This window comes from Protopterus annectens, chromosome 13.part0 (assembly GCF_019279795.1).
Source record: "Protopterus annectens isolate FY-2018-M chromosome 13.part0, PAN1.0, whole genome shotgun sequence".
In the NCBI taxonomy this organism is placed as follows: domain Eukaryota; kingdom Metazoa; phylum Chordata; order Ceratodontiformes; family Protopteridae; genus Protopterus; species Protopterus annectens.
This window is the reverse complement of record NC_056747.1, coordinates 583373751-583389764: the sequence shown is the minus strand read 5'-3', so window position 1 is coordinate 583389764 and position 16014 is coordinate 583373751. Positions and strand designations below refer to the sequence as shown.

Genomic DNA, 16014 nt, shown 5'->3' with positions numbered 1-16014 from the left:
CATCCGAGCTCCTAGCAAAAACCCAACTAGTCTTCTCCAAAACAGAAACCTGGATGCAGTCTAACCATCTGGAGCTAAATGCAAATAAAACAAAAATAATGTTTTTTTCCGCTACCAAAAACTCCATCATTGACAAAACCACCTTCACCATACAGAGCCAAAACAACACCCTCCTTGAAATCATTCCCAACACAAAGCTTCTTGGCATCATTAGTGATGAAGAACTAAAATTTGACACCCACATCCACTCCACAGTCAAGAGAACCCACCAAAACTTAGGTCTCCTCTACAGGCACAACTGCTTCCTAAGCCCTCTACCTGTCAAACTCTTGCATCCACCTTCCTATTCCCCTCCCTTATGTATGGTGCCCCTCTTTTCACCAATCTCCATCTTGGCCTTCGGTTCAAACTTAAATCCTGCTACCATAAGATCTCCAAATTTGCAACCAATTCAAAAATCTCATCCCACCACTGCCACTCCCTCCTCACCCTTAACTGGCTTGAACTACCCAACTACCTCAGTTACCTACAACTCACCATTGCCCACAAGCTCATCTTTAAACCTGCCAACTGCCCAGCTCTCACTACTTCCTTAAAACCCTACATTCCCAACCGCTCACTTAGATCCAAAAAACAAAATCTCCTTCATGTCCACAAACCTGCATGACCTCCTGGCCATCTGCTGCTGTCCCACTCCTTAGCTAAACAGTGGAACTCTTTCCCCACACACCTACGCAACCTACCCAACCACACAAATTTCAAATCTCAGCTACTGTCTCATCTTTCTTCCAAATGGGAATGCCCTTGTCACGCTCCAACTTAAACCCCTCCCCCCATTCCACCTTGCACTGACTCATCCAACTGCCTCTAATATTACTTCATCCCACCCAAAACAATCCCTCCCCTACCAAAAACTAACTTTCTCTCTAATATCTATTGTACTATACTCTCCAATCTCAAATATACTATTACCCTCTTCATGCATAATATTGCCCTAACCTACTAATGGCTAGTAGCTATATATTTTGAAATGTTAAACGTACAATTGAGTTTATAACAAAAAATTCACTTTATATAAATGTTGAAATTTCTGTATTGAATTATGTCTTTCGTTTTTGTAACACTGTGACAAGCCAATTGCAAATATCATGGAGCTTATCTGTAAATGTTTAATTAGCTGTATGAACTATGTCCTTTTGTAACATGTGAAATGTAACTTGCAATTATTGTGGAGCTTTTCTCCCCGGGCCTCCACTGAAAATAGGCTCTTTTTGGCCCAGTGGACTTCCCAGTTATCAAACTTAAATAAATAAATAAAATAATGTATATCATGAAAGATTTGCATTTCAAATGTTACACAGAGCCATGATAACATAGTAATATGTGGCAACATCCACATTTACATACTCTTGCTTGAGAAAGGAACACATTTAGCAGAAGAAATGATTGTCGGTTGTGTAAATGCCATGAAAACAATGATCTCATTCAGTAGTGTCATCTTTGAAACATAAACACACAGTGATAGCAATCACATGAAGAAACATCATATTACCTTACATCAGATAGAAGAACAGTAAAATAAGTCTACATATACATAACCACAGATGAGGGAAGAATCTTAGACTTAAAGAAGGCATATGACAGGTTTCCAAGAAAGCTGATTTGGGCAGTCCTCTCATGGTTCAAAGTCCCAGAAACATTGGTAGAATTAGTGCAGGTTATGTACAAGGACCATGACACAAGTATGAATGGTGTTCAGACTCACAGAGCAGTTCCAGGTGTGAGCGGGTGTGTATCAAGTCTTAGCCCATTTATGTTTATACTGGTGATGGACAACATTAGCAAACAGTTCGAACAGGAGAGCTCAACAAAGCTGCTGTATGCAGACAATGTGGCATTACAGGCAGACTCTAAACAAGAATTTTAGCAAATGATAGGGTACAGAATGCAAAACTGAAGGCACATGGGATGAATGAGTACAGATAAGACAGTCTTGATGGCAGCAAATAGGGGAAATTAGAAGAAGCTTAGAAGTAAGATAGCAGGGAAGATAGCGGAACAGGTTAACAGCTTCAAGTATCTGGGAAGGGAGGATGAGGAGAAAGGAAGTCTGAACGAGGTCAAAGCTAGAATCAGATGGGCTGCAGCCAACTGGTACACAGTGCTGGGGATAGTGTGTAACAGAAGAATGCCAAAGAAGGTGAAAGATAAGGTGTAAAAACAGTGGTGTAACCAGTACTACTATAAGGTACAGAAACCTGGACAGTGAAGACAGAACAGCTGAGGAAGCTAGAGGTGACTGAGATGAAGTTCCTGAGATGGCAATTCGGTGATGATTTGGGGCAGATAGGAGGAAGACAAGAGGCAATGAGGCATCCAGCAAAACAAAATGGATGGATTGCATGAGAGAAGATGTGTGGTAGTCAGCCGTGACTGTCAAAGAAGGCAGGAGAATGGCATTTAATCGAGAGATACGGTGACAGTAAACAAAGCAAACTAACCTCCATGTAGAAAATGCAAAAAGGGTGGATGGGGGGTTGATGAAGTATGATGATGATGATGATGATGTAATAACACAGAAACTGTCCCCATTGCAATTGGAATCTGTATTTCTGGCTTAATATTAAAATACTAGCTACCAAATGAGAGGTTTAGTGTAGTGAACGGGACTGGCACCACCACACAAAATAAAAAATAAAACCGTAACTCCAATAAAACTAAAAGTCATACCAACAATACTAGGTAAGCACTTTTGTCTTTAATTCACAGACTTTTTCAGAACCTAGTACTCATTAAAATTCAACTATTTAAAACCTATCTCTTGCCACCTAACTGGATCCTTAAAGTAACAACACTCTGAAACATACTAAAATTTAAATTACATTCATTTTACATCTGAAAACACTACTAATATTAATATTTTCATTTAATCCTGGTAATGTATAAGCATTCATTAAATGTTTACATTTTAATTCCAATCTTTCAAAAGTATTCTTCCAGTCACCACTCCTTGGAGTAATAAAAACATTTTCCAACACTAAAAATAAAAAAAACTTGGTGTTCTGGATAATTTTGAAGGTGTTTACATAATGCATTGTTAATGCCACTATTTTCTATACTGTACAGATGCTTGTATGTCTTAGTTTTTTAATTCTTAATAGTTTTTCCAATATAAAATGCCTGGCATGATTTATAACATATCACAGCAAAGCTTTCGGGTTTCGGCTTTAGTATTGAAGAAGGGTTTCACCCGAAAGCTTTGCTGTGACATATGATTTATAACATGCCAGGTAAACAATACCTGTTGACCCCATAATTGCACATTTTCCCTGTTCTTGGGTACAATTGCCAAAACCATAGTATTTCCAACCATTATTCTCATTAATGTCGGGTCAAAGTGACCAGCTGTTTGGGGATTAATAACGTTATTAAAGACTTTTGTATTATTTCACATTTTTAAGCCACAGTTCTGAAATGCTTCTAATATTTAGGGGCAAATTATCCATCTCCAATGATGTCTCAAAAGGGAGGTTTGCATATGGCTTTCTAAAGAATGTTGTGTGTTTTGTCATGGTCTTCCTGACCAGGTCCTCTTTGCATATGTTTGGGGAGTTCTGCTTTCCTGTTTTCAGCCCTTCATAGTAACCCAGTAAAGGAAATAAGAAAGAACCTGATATTTCAGAGCATAAGCTAGCTTCCAATTAATGTATGCTGATTAAGACATTGCACAACAGCACTTTTCGTTCTGGGCTTTACGACATTATTACAAATATGTGTTTCTATAGTTGTAATACATGGCTGTGCAGTGACTTATGCTGTGATTAGCACACGTAGCTGGGGTGTTTTCTTCGGAGGTAAAGTAAAGGAAGTAAATATGGACTGCTGTGAAAAGATCCTTGTGTGACCTCCACCTGAGTAATGTGTAATAGCTATTATATCATAGTCTATTTTTTTCTTTTTGATCATTGCCATTCAGTGATTTTTTTTAACTGTTTTCTGTGGTGCTTCTTCCTGGCCATGGACACTGTTCTTTGCATTTTGAGGTTGGAATGTCGTTGCACATGTTTGTGCCACTCAGTATTAGGAATTGAAGAAGTGGAATAAATCTGCAGCTGTTTTTAGTATTCAGGGATGTTTACATATGTTCCATTATGCTTTTAAGAAAAGGGAGACTAAGCATGGCTTTGTTTATTTGTTCCTGTACATGGTCCTTCTGGTTATGGTCTGTATGCATCTACATCAAGATTGTTTCTGTTGCTTACTTCCTCAGTGGCAAAACCTCAGATACCTACAGTGAACATACCAATTTGCTCAATAAATTTACACCCTTGCTGCAAATAAAAATCCAGAGACTGCATATCATGCCCGTTTCTAACCCACGCTGCATCAGAAATCATTTCAAATTACAAGTAAAAGCCTAAAAGAGTTTGCCAGTAAATGATACATGGAATGTATCTGCTTGTACATGTTAAGGCATTCAACTGTGTTTCATAAAAGAAATGTGAGGTATGCACTGAACTCCTACTGTTGGTTGTTAAGCAGCACCTGGATTAGTCTGCACATTTCATAGGTTCATAGGTGTTTACTAGCCTAATAACAAAAAGGGCCTTTTTAAGCCTAGACATGCATCCCAAACCTCTGGCAAGTTCTGATACCCTTGATAAGTGTAAGCATGGGCCTAGGAGATGAACCATTTACAGGTTACCTGTTTGCATTAGAGACATAGGTGCCAAACCAGGGATGAATTTCCGGTTTCCCATCCAGTTGTCCAGGTTGCACTTGAATTGTTTTAGGGAGGAACTCTGCTTCAAATGGATGGGGAGCCTGTTTCATAGATGGGGTAGTCTCTGGGATACAGACCTATCTCTTCAGCAGGTCCTATGTATATCACAGGTGAGGTTTAAGTCTTTAGAATGGATAATTCTGGTACTGTTTGTTTTGTGAATATGCAGGACGTCCATCAGTGTGGGGTCTGACAATACCCTGTATGCCAGGCATAGATCTCCCCTCAAAAGCCTGTAGGAGAAAAATACAGGGACAGGGCCTTGAGGCAGTCTGCAGAGGACATATTAATTACACCCTGTATACTTTTAGTGTGGATGTTCCAGTTGTTGGATATGCCTGGTTGGGTACATACCAAAGGGTGTATTGTACTCAAGGATAGGTCTGATGAATGCCGAATACAGAGGCACAATGACTTCCTTGGACTTAGATGCCATACCTTTGTTTACAAGTTGCACAACATAGAATGATTTCCTCACCACTGTAGATGTGTGATGATCAAAGGTGAGATTACCATCTATGTGTGTCCCTAAGTCCCTGACTACTGGGTCAACTCTAAGGGGTGTGTTGTCAATATGACAGTTACCAGGGATGGATGACTTCCCAAATGATGTTATTATGCATTTCTTGGCATTTAGTTTTAATCCATGGCTCTGACACCAGTTATTTGTCTGTGTCAGCTCCTCCTGGAGAACATTTGTGTCAGTGTGAGATTCAATGACAACTCCTAATTTGTGATCATCTGCAAAAATAGTCAGCCAGAGACCACTGACATTGGCCTTGACTTCTGATAAGTAAATGCCAAAAAGGAGCGGTCTAAGAACTGATCCCTGAGGGACTCCACTTGTGACTGGCCTCTTTGTAGAGGTGGATTTCCTCAGTTCTAATTTCTTGTGTCCTGTCTGTAAGCCAGTTGGCTACCCACTGGGTGACATGCGGGTTTTATACCTAATCTCTTGAGTTTGTCAACAATGCCCAGGTGAGGAATTGTGTCAAATGCCTTGGCCAGGTCAAAGTAGGCAGTGTGAACCATTCTGCTTTCATCCATTGCTTTGGTGACCTTCTCAAAGAAGTCCACCAGGTTGAGTAGGCATGATTTGCCCTTGATGAAACCAAACTGGATTGGGTCCAGTGTCTGGAGGTTTATTATATCTCTGTTGATCATCTCCATAATAATTCTTTCCATGGTTTTAAAGGTTTACCATTAAAATACCGAACCTGAAAATGTCGTATGGTCACACTATCGAAAAATAATGTTGCGGGATGAAATGTTGTCATTCCAAAATATCGACAGTTGAAATAATATACTCCAATGCAACCCCACTGAATACTGGACCTGCGCCCCCCTTGGGATCCATGGGAGCACTTGTTCCTGGGTCCAGAGTGGTAGGGATTTTTGGTCCACATCAGTAATGGTCATGTTATCCAGGTCGGTTCGACACTATGAGTTCTCTGATGTGTACATCGACATTTTCATTGTTCCATTATTTGTTTTTGAACATATGATGTTCGTACATACATCGTGCAACTATTTAATGGTAAACTGGTTTTACATATAAGACTCCCTACTTTAAATTTAGCATGGTGGCCCTAATGGGGACTAATGATATTTAAGGGCTAAATAAATTATATTTAAGGGTCCACTCTGAATAATCACATCTCATTTAATCAACATGTGATTATGTGAACCCAAAACATCTAAAAGGTATGGAGGATAGTAATCAAAATAGCAACAGCCCCAAGCTGGCAAAACACATAAAACAGGGGGAAAGCTTTCCTGCCCCCCAATATGGAGGACAAACTCCAGCACCTCTCTCTGAACATTTTTTATATCTATCTATCTATCTATCTATCTATCTATCTATCTATCTATCTATCTATCTATCTATCTATCTATCTATCCAGCAATCCATCTATCTATCATATAAGTGAGAACCCTGAGAATGGTTGACTGTTGATTTAATCCACAGCTTTCCTGCCTTCTTAACATGGTCAATGGAATAGCTGTCAATGTTTGTGCGACAGCACTATAATAATGAGACTGGGAAATACACTCTTTCTCCAGTATGGTGTAATCTCAGATTTGGTGTATTTAAGTAGTGGGAGTAACAGGGCAAAAAAAAAAAAAGGTTTTCCATTTGTATGCTGTAAGGTTATGTTTTGTAGCATGCATAGTGTGGCATCCATTTTTTTAGATTTTTTTTTGTTGATGCTAGCTATGAACATTCTGAAGTTTTGATTTACTTCAGTATATCTATATATCTACATCCAGCTATCTATCTGTGTGTATATATGTGCTTTTTTCAGAGTCTGGTCATCATGACAGAATGCAGGCATTCTTTTACATTTGATATTCTGAGTATCAGTTAACTATTTGGTGTCAACCATTAGGGCTCTTGTTAACTACCCGAGTAAAGGGGAAAAATATATATGTATGTATATATATATATATATATATATATATATATATATGTATAAACACACACACACACACACACACACACACACACACACACACACATATATATATATATATATATATATATATATATATATATATATATATATATATACACATACATATGGGTCTACCTGAGATGGTCGACAATTCATTTGATCGACTTTTATTTGGTCGACAATTCATTTGATCGACAGGCAGATTTGCCCCCCTCCCCAATGTTGTGCGACCCTGGAGTTTATATATATAGTTAGGGGGGGGTGTGGGGGGCACGAAGCCCCCCCACATAAAACAGCTTGTCGATCAAATGCATCTAGAGGAAGTGAAGACTGAGTGACTGATGCCAGTTCTCCTCTTTTGGGTAGGGGAGATGAATGGGGACAGAGCTCAACATGAGTTTACTTGCTAGCAGTAGCTGGAGGCAAGTTCCAGGTATGTCAGCTCACCAGAAAGAAATCAGTGCTGACAATAATGTGTTATGCAGATGTCATGTGCATGAAGTCAGGTGAATGTGGATGTGTGCACAGATGTCGTGGCAAGCCATCACTTTTGGGGAAGGCTGGCAGAGGCAGAAAATTCTCACATCTTGCAGATGAGAGTGCGACCACCTGTTCCTCACTGATTGCCAAAGATGGGACAGTGAAAGATAAATACCCAGTAGAAAGAGGGGTCCATTAACAGTGGATTCCAGGCAAAAAGTAAATAAAAGTACCACTAGTTTGTACAATAAACATCTAAAAAGTGTCTTGTAAATAGGTCTAACAACCCAGATAAAACCACTGACTGACAAACTAACACGCTGAGCCTTTAACAAGTAAATATATGTGCTGTGATGCAGATACCACATAGAAACTGACAGTTTAGAGTAGACAGACAGTTCTTTGTTGAGGGCGGGAACAAAAGGTTATGAAAGAAAATTGTATCTAAAAAGACACTGTTTTTCTGTTAACAGTGTTGGCTGTCATAATCTTCCAACCACAAATGTTCTTGATCGTTATTAATCCAGTGATCGGGGCTTTGCACTACATTCATTCACTTATGCTGCTTCTGGCGGATTCTTTCTTGTGTAAATAGGAAACACCTACTACTACTATGCCAGATAGTAATAATGACATCTCATTGTTTATCAGCATACTTTATAGACGATTTCCACACACTGCTCAGTCAGCATAACTGTTTGTTAGATTGCTGATCTCAAACTTTAGACTTTTTGGATTTAGAGGTGGTGTTGTAGCTCTGTTTGAAGCATTGCTACAATCTCACAAATGATTTCAGTAGCAGGCTGACCCAACTCAAACTGTCATGCTATGAAGTGAAAGCAGTATGGTGCACGTCACATACATGTTGCATCATTGTCACTGATAGCAGCTGGTTTTAGGACAAATGATACTTAATGTGCCAATTGTCATTCCAACAGGTCATTTGCTCTTAGTTTCCAGAGCACACAAGTGCACAATTGCATTATTAGTGCAACATCAAGGTTTGCTTTTAAAATGCTAAGGAAAACTGCAATGAAATGTTGATAGGCTATGACATACACAATTACATACCCATGCTTTTCAAATAATATACGATAGCTGCCTTAATCCATGAATGAAAATCAGCAAACTTAGCAATGTTATATTTGAAATCTGACAATACAGTGACAGGACTAACAAGAGTAGCTGTCACAATAACACTACATTAGAAAATGAAAACGTTAGATAAGTAACAGTTCCTTATATAAAATAAACACTTATTAGCAATACTTTTTGGACTAAGCCATTTGGAACTCTCCTCCAAGAAAACATAATATGGGCATTGTGAAAACTGCCTTAATTTTTCACTCTACCAACTTTCCAAATTTACTACTGAATGATCCAATTAGGTGAGCAGTCCCTGGCACCTCACATTTACATGGTTGCTAGGAGGACTCTGACTTTTTCTGGGTGTTCTGAGTTCTTGTTTCTGTTTTTATTGGATACCCATACCCATGGACTAAACAAGAGCTGAGGGTCTCTGCAGTTCAAATATATAAGGTGACTTTCACATAAAAATATCCAAGTAGTGAAGAAATTCTCATTGAAAAAGGTATATCATGTGACTAAATTAATCCATAAAATATGTAGAGTCATCTTATTCTTAACCCACATCACAAAAACTATATTCCATTAACATTCCTTTGGCTGGAAAACACACACACACACACACACACACACACACACACACACACACACACACACACAGACTTGGGCAGTACAATGTAGGTGCCCTAAAAGGTGAGAAGTAGCACTTTTCACTATGCCAAGAACATTTCCCACCACATAGTTGCCTAATGCATGGAAGGTTGAATAGCAGCACAATGCTGGTGCAGATGTATATTTTTTGTGACTCCATCTCACATAGACAACCAATACACTAACCCTAAATTAGGTAATGCAATCCAAAGACATACTATGTTAAGGAAACATCTTATATATGCAAAGCATAGTCTGAGGACTAGTGAATGGAGCTGACAAAGAACAGTGTGTGTGTGTGTGTGTGTGTGTGTGTGTGTGTGTGTGTGTGTGTGTGTGTGTGTGTGCGTATGCTAATATATATGTATATATATATATATATATATATATATATATATATATGTATGTCTCTATGTATGTATGTATAGATAGATAGACAGATAGATAGATGTGGGTGCCATTCAATCAAACACATGAACAGCTTGTCAAATGCTTAAAGTTGATTAATAATGAACTGAATGCTCATGCCATCTAAACTTTGGCTCAGTTAATCAAGAGTTAAGGTTTCTCTGTTTTGTGAGAGCACAATATAGAACAGATTGGGGATAACCCCATTCCTCACTATTGTGAGATCTTGGAGTTGGTAAATTACATAAAGTTGAAGAGGAGAGTGTGGTACAGATGGCTTGCTCCCTGATACAAAAAAACAAGTGTTTTTGTAGGAATTAGTTAATTCATTGGTATGTGAGTGGTGTGTATGTATTTTGTAGATATGAAATGTGTCCGAATTAATGTCGATTGAATGTGCAGTCTTTGGAGTGGGCATACTGGTGGGACATAGGTTGTGTATGCAGTTATTTATTGTCACTTGTGTTGCAATCATTTGCTATGATAATCCAATATATTTATATATATATATATATATATATATATATATATATATATATATATATATATATATATCTATCATAATTTGGTTCTATAGGATCATAGGAGAATATTAGGCTATCGACCCGGAGGTCATTTTAAGCCTAGCCATTTCAACCCAATGTAAGACCGTACGGGTGCTAGTCAATACCCAAGACTGCATTTAGTGATGACTGCCCATGTCCAGGAGGGTTTTGGGTGCTATCCCCAGTAAGAATTTAGGGTGCACCATCCACTCATCCAGGTTCCTCTTGAACAGTTTCTAGAAGTGCTTTGTTTCACATGAATTAGTAGCCTGTTCCAAAGACATGGCAGTTGCTGGGAGATAAATCTGCTCCTCCAGCATGTCCATATTTAAGTCCCTGGAACGGGTAGTCCTAGACCCATTTGATTTACGGATATGCAGTAAGTTCATTAGGTTTGGGTCTTTGGTTGCTCTATAGGTCAGGCATAAGAAGTCTATACGATATGGAGTATAGTAACAGGGATTTTAGTCAGTCCATGTAAGGCACATGACCCCTGATCTTCTTTGTTAGAAACCTCTGAGGTCTCTCTAATTGCTGTAGATGCTTAGTATGGTAGATACCGAATGGAGCGTTATACTCAATTATGGGCCAGATAAGTGTCGAGTATAGGGAGGTTATAATTTCTTTTGCTCCCAAGGCGATGCCTTTACTAATCAAGTGAGCTACGTGGAAAGCTTTCCTTACATTGGTAGACATGTGGTGGTCAAAATTAAGGTCACAGTCAACCTGTGATGTTAGGTCCCCTACCACTTCATTGGTACTTAGGGTATTGTCATTGATTTGATAGTGTGAAGGGACATTGTTTGTGCCGAAGGGAATGATGATGCATTTCTTTGCATTCAGTTTGGGACTGTGACTAATTGACTAGTCGCTGGCTCTGTGTGAGACCATCCTGGAGTATACTGACATCATTTAGAGAATTCAGTGATTGCACCTAGTTTGTAGTCGTCTGCAAACATGGGCAGCTACAACTCTTTAGTTTTGACCTGAACTTCTGAGAAGTATATACCAAACAATAGGGGGCCCAGCACTGACCCATGTGGCATCCCACTGGTAACAGGTCTGCTTGTTGATGTGGAGTCACCCACTTTGATAGTGTGCGTCCAGTTTGTCAGCCAGTTGGCAACCCATCTTACAACAAAGGGGTTTACATTCACTTTGCTAAGTTTATTGGTAATGCCTGAATGTGGGATTTGCCAAGTCAAGATATGCTGTGTGCACAGATTTGCCCTCATCAATGGTCACACTGTATCATTTCATTGAAGATAAGTTTACCAGAACCTATAATGGTTGACAAAAATGAATGAAAGTACATTTGACTGAAAAGCCATTTCATCAAAAACTGAAGTCTATAGATGGCATTTTTGGTGTTGGGAGTTGTTAGGGATGTAATTCAGAAGATTCTGTGTGAATTAGCAATGGCCATCATAATGCTGTACCCAGGATTTGTAGATGCTTGTGTCTGTGTGTCAGTACTAATTCCCTTTTTATTGTTTTTTTTCTTTTCTCCATAAATATTGGACTGTGGACTTAGAATATATAGTTAAGGGGGGTGGGGGTAAAGCCCCCCCCCCCACTTGGGGGATGCAGGAAGTTGCTCCCCCTGCAAATATGCTTTTTATGGTATATATGTTGTATAGAATATTTTTGACAAAATAGCTTTTCAGTCAAATGGACTTTCAGTCATTTGTACCTACTGTTTTTATTTCAGACAAACCTACCTTCAACTAAGTGATACATAACATATAATTCATATATACATATACATATATCTTTATATATGGTAACAGATAACTCCACATAAAGGGTGTTATAAAAACACATACACTGTATTGATTAATTTTTATCTACACTTCAGGCATATTACTATCACTGACTATACGCTGCCATTGCCTTTGTCCAGCTTACCCAAAGATGATTAGAGGGTAAACCTGGTCAATCATAGATAGCTGGATAGGTCACCCTTAGGTCCTAGTCTAGGGGATAACCAGGCTGACCTGCCTGATGGGACAAGTACCCAAGTTGTGATCAGGGATAGAAGGTAGGTCTCTTATGAGCCCTGGTCTACAGGGTAAGCTAGGCCCATTTGGCCACTGTGAAGCATGTTCTTCATGACAAGCAAGTAGATGGTTAGAAGCACAAATATATCTTACTGCTGCCTGAAAGATGTCTCCCTCAGGACCAGCTCTTGCTACCTGGTTTGATCCCTAGGTAAGGGAACAAATGGGTTGTGTCTAACTGGGGAAAGGTTTGGTGGCTGGCTGGCGTAAGGGAAAATTTCATATAAAAAACATAAGTTACAAGTTAAACTATCAGAAAATGACATTACCAGTAAAATAGATCTGAGTTTAACTTTCTAAACTAAAAAATATAAAATAGCCAAAACATAAGTTAACTATAAAACTAACAAATCCTAACATATTCCTCACTGTTGTTGTTGATGTGTCGTTTGGCTTATCCCGGTTAGGGGTCACCACAGCAGAACTCCGGTCCGCTAATGTTTGGTAGTGGATTTTTACGTGCCGAGTTACCAGCCCTGACACACAACCTTCAACAAAGGCACGCCCATTAACGCATGCCTCCACACAGAAGACACTCTAGCTGAGAATCAAACGTGACAACGTCTTGCTGTGAGGCGACAACACTACTGCGGATTCCTCACTATACTACTAAAATACATCAAATAAATGATTGTCACTGGAATGAAAAGAGCAGAAAAGAAAATTGCAATTTACCTCAGAAACTATAGGAGAAAAATCACTCACAAGATGGTTCATCCAAAAAAAACTACTCAAACTACCTAAAATACTGTTCAGTCCAAATTAGGCAATTAAAATAGCCCATTGAATTCAATAAGCAATGCAACTCTAAATTAGGAAAATGCAGAGAAAATTGATAAATGGAATATATAGAGGTCTAGTTTGTCTCACAAGTCTTGTCTCTGCAAGATTAAAGAAATCAGTTTATGACTCACGGTCTCAAATGCCATCTTGAATCTAATTTTCGCAAACTACAGTAAACATTTCACCATTTCATGTATCACATCTGAGATGCATATATATGTAGGTTTGTCTATGCCTTGTCTAGTCACTCTAAAACAAATATTTTTTTTCTATATTGAGAAATGTAACTTGAAAATGCTAAAGAAAGAAAACATTTTTTTTTCTGTGAAGGAGGCCACTTGCATCCCTCATGTGCACATCCCTCTTACTTATGCATACCAATTCTACAGTCACACAACAGTGGGGAAGTATGAAAAAGCACTGTAGCTAAACAACTGGCTTGTACAACATGTCTTGCCATTTTGATGACCCTCAGCAAAAAAAAAAAATGAAATAAAGTTGCTCACGTGAACTACAGTTATTTTTTTTCTTCTTTTATTCCATTTTGTAGTTGTGCTAGTTTGATTGAAGTGAGGTGAAAGAGTATAAATAGTCTAAAGAATGCAAAAAGTGTAGGTGTAGGAACAAGGTTCTCCCACAAGTTAAACACAGTTTGGGCGTGCTATGCTTCAGTGAGCAGGGTTTTTATGTAGGATGCGAGATTTATTCATGTGTTAAGAAGTCTACAATTGAGGATGGAAAAATTGCATATAGTAAGAGGAACTGAAAGCCAATTCTTCTACCCCAACCTGGATTTTGAACCACTCATTAAGGTTCATGCCTTTAGCTTTATGTGAGGTAGTCTCTGCACAAGTTCAAGGCACTGAAGAAGAAGAAGAAGTTACCTACTGACACTTTTGGGCATCCTCCTCTGGGTCAGTTCCTAAAAAAACACAGATCTGTATTCTCTACCACATTTCATTCAGAGGTTGGTAAGGCTGTTGTGGTGGATATTTCTGAAGTGCCTTCTGCTCCTCTTTTTTACACAGAGAATGTCTCTTCGATTTCATCCAATGCCAAAATGAGGAAGATTATCGGAATTCCTTTCCCCTTTACTTCCATGTCCCGCATTTTTACTATTGGCACTTCAGTCGTGCTTGACAATAAGATGAGGTGGCAGGCCTCTTTGGAGGTTTAGCACAAGTGATCTCTAGTCCTTTCACTGCTAACATCAGGGCTGTTAGTGCACCTTCTGCCTTACTTGATTTTAATGCTCTTCCTTCACGGTTCTCTTCACCACATTATGTTCAAGTTCTGGTCCCAATTAAATCATTTGTTGTTCCACAACAGTTGATGTTGACATCAAGAGTGTCTTTGAAATCAGCTGCAGTTTCAATGCCAGGGCTGTGGCCTTTGATGCTAACAAAACTGGTGTTGACACAGCCAGCAATACTAGGACTTTTGGCATCAATGCCTATGGCATTAGGGAGTCTTTTGGCCTCAAGCTTGGGCCAGACTAACATGCATTGGAGTTAGCTCTGATATCTTTTGGTCTAAGTGTACCATTACTAAGGCTGAACTTGCAGTCTTCAGCATCAATGCTCCATATATCAACTTTGAGCCTGAGTAGTTCAAGAGTCCTATTGGTAGGGGTCAGGTCACTGGGACTGGGGATTATGTCCTGTTTCACTGGGCACAAATTCAGACCCCACTGACTTCTAGCTTATTTAATCAGTTGTTCATAAATCCATTGATGAAGGCCATGGCACTGATGTCCATCTCAGTGTCAATAATGACGGGTCTTTATGAATCCCCCCCCCTTCAGTGCTTGCACTCACTTTGCCATAGCCCAAGACCCATTTGTTTGTTGCACTGGTATGTCTTATTCCTGTGTAGGGCAGAGTGATATGTGGATATTAGCAGGATGTACCTGTCAGTTCATACCAAGAACAGGCTTCTTCCATGATGACTTATGACTCCTTACCATTCTCATCAGAGGACCCAAAGGCTTAGAGAAATTATAGAAATATTCAGGATTATGACAAGATGGCCCACTGATCCTCTTCCTCACCCAAATATATCCTAAAAGATGGTCAATGAATGAAGCCACTCTCTGGAATTGTTGTTGGATGAGCTCTTGAAATATAAGCTTTAGCACCAGTTTCCAACTCTGTGTTCTATTGCAAACCTAATATGCATCTCAGCTCATAATGCACCAAATGGTTCAGATAAAATGGTAAGTACTGAACTGGTATCATGGTTGGCTCCAGCTCACTGACTTTTTCAATGATAGTACGGTCAAATTCATAAATGCCACTTTTGATAAGACTCTGCTCTTTGGTCTCGCAGTTAAAACTGAACTTAAAAAGAAAGAGCAAAAAGGAAAACTCACAGCTGTAGCAGTCAGTTTAAAGCTCCCCAGTGTTAAGTTTCATGGTGCTGCAAAGCCTATACCAACTTTGATTTCAGCATGGCCACCAGCAGCATGACAACAGAGGTTCTTGAGAGACCTGAGGTGACCAAGATGGTTTATAGAATGGCCATCACCCCAAGGGCAGCAACAATTAGAACTACAATCTGGTACACCACAATCCCCCTTCCAGGGGGTACTAGTACTTTCTGAGACAGTGCCTAACCATACCACTCTAGAAACAATTGGGAGGGTTGCTCGTTCCTCCATTTGAAGGTATAAATGGCTATTGCATGGTAAACATAGATCAGGATGACTATATCTAGAGGCTGCACAATCCCATTTGTTTTCCTGCCAGGCTGCAATCTCTTTC

General features: G+C 39.2%; 1 protein-coding gene across 4 annotated transcripts in view; it reads right to left on the bottom strand.

The window, feature by feature from the left end:
* Positions 1 to 16014, bottom strand: part of SLC13A5 (solute carrier family 13 member 5) — a 423982-nt gene that overhangs the window by 219779 nt on the left and 188189 nt on the right. The gene's annotated exons all lie outside the window — the stretch shown is intronic.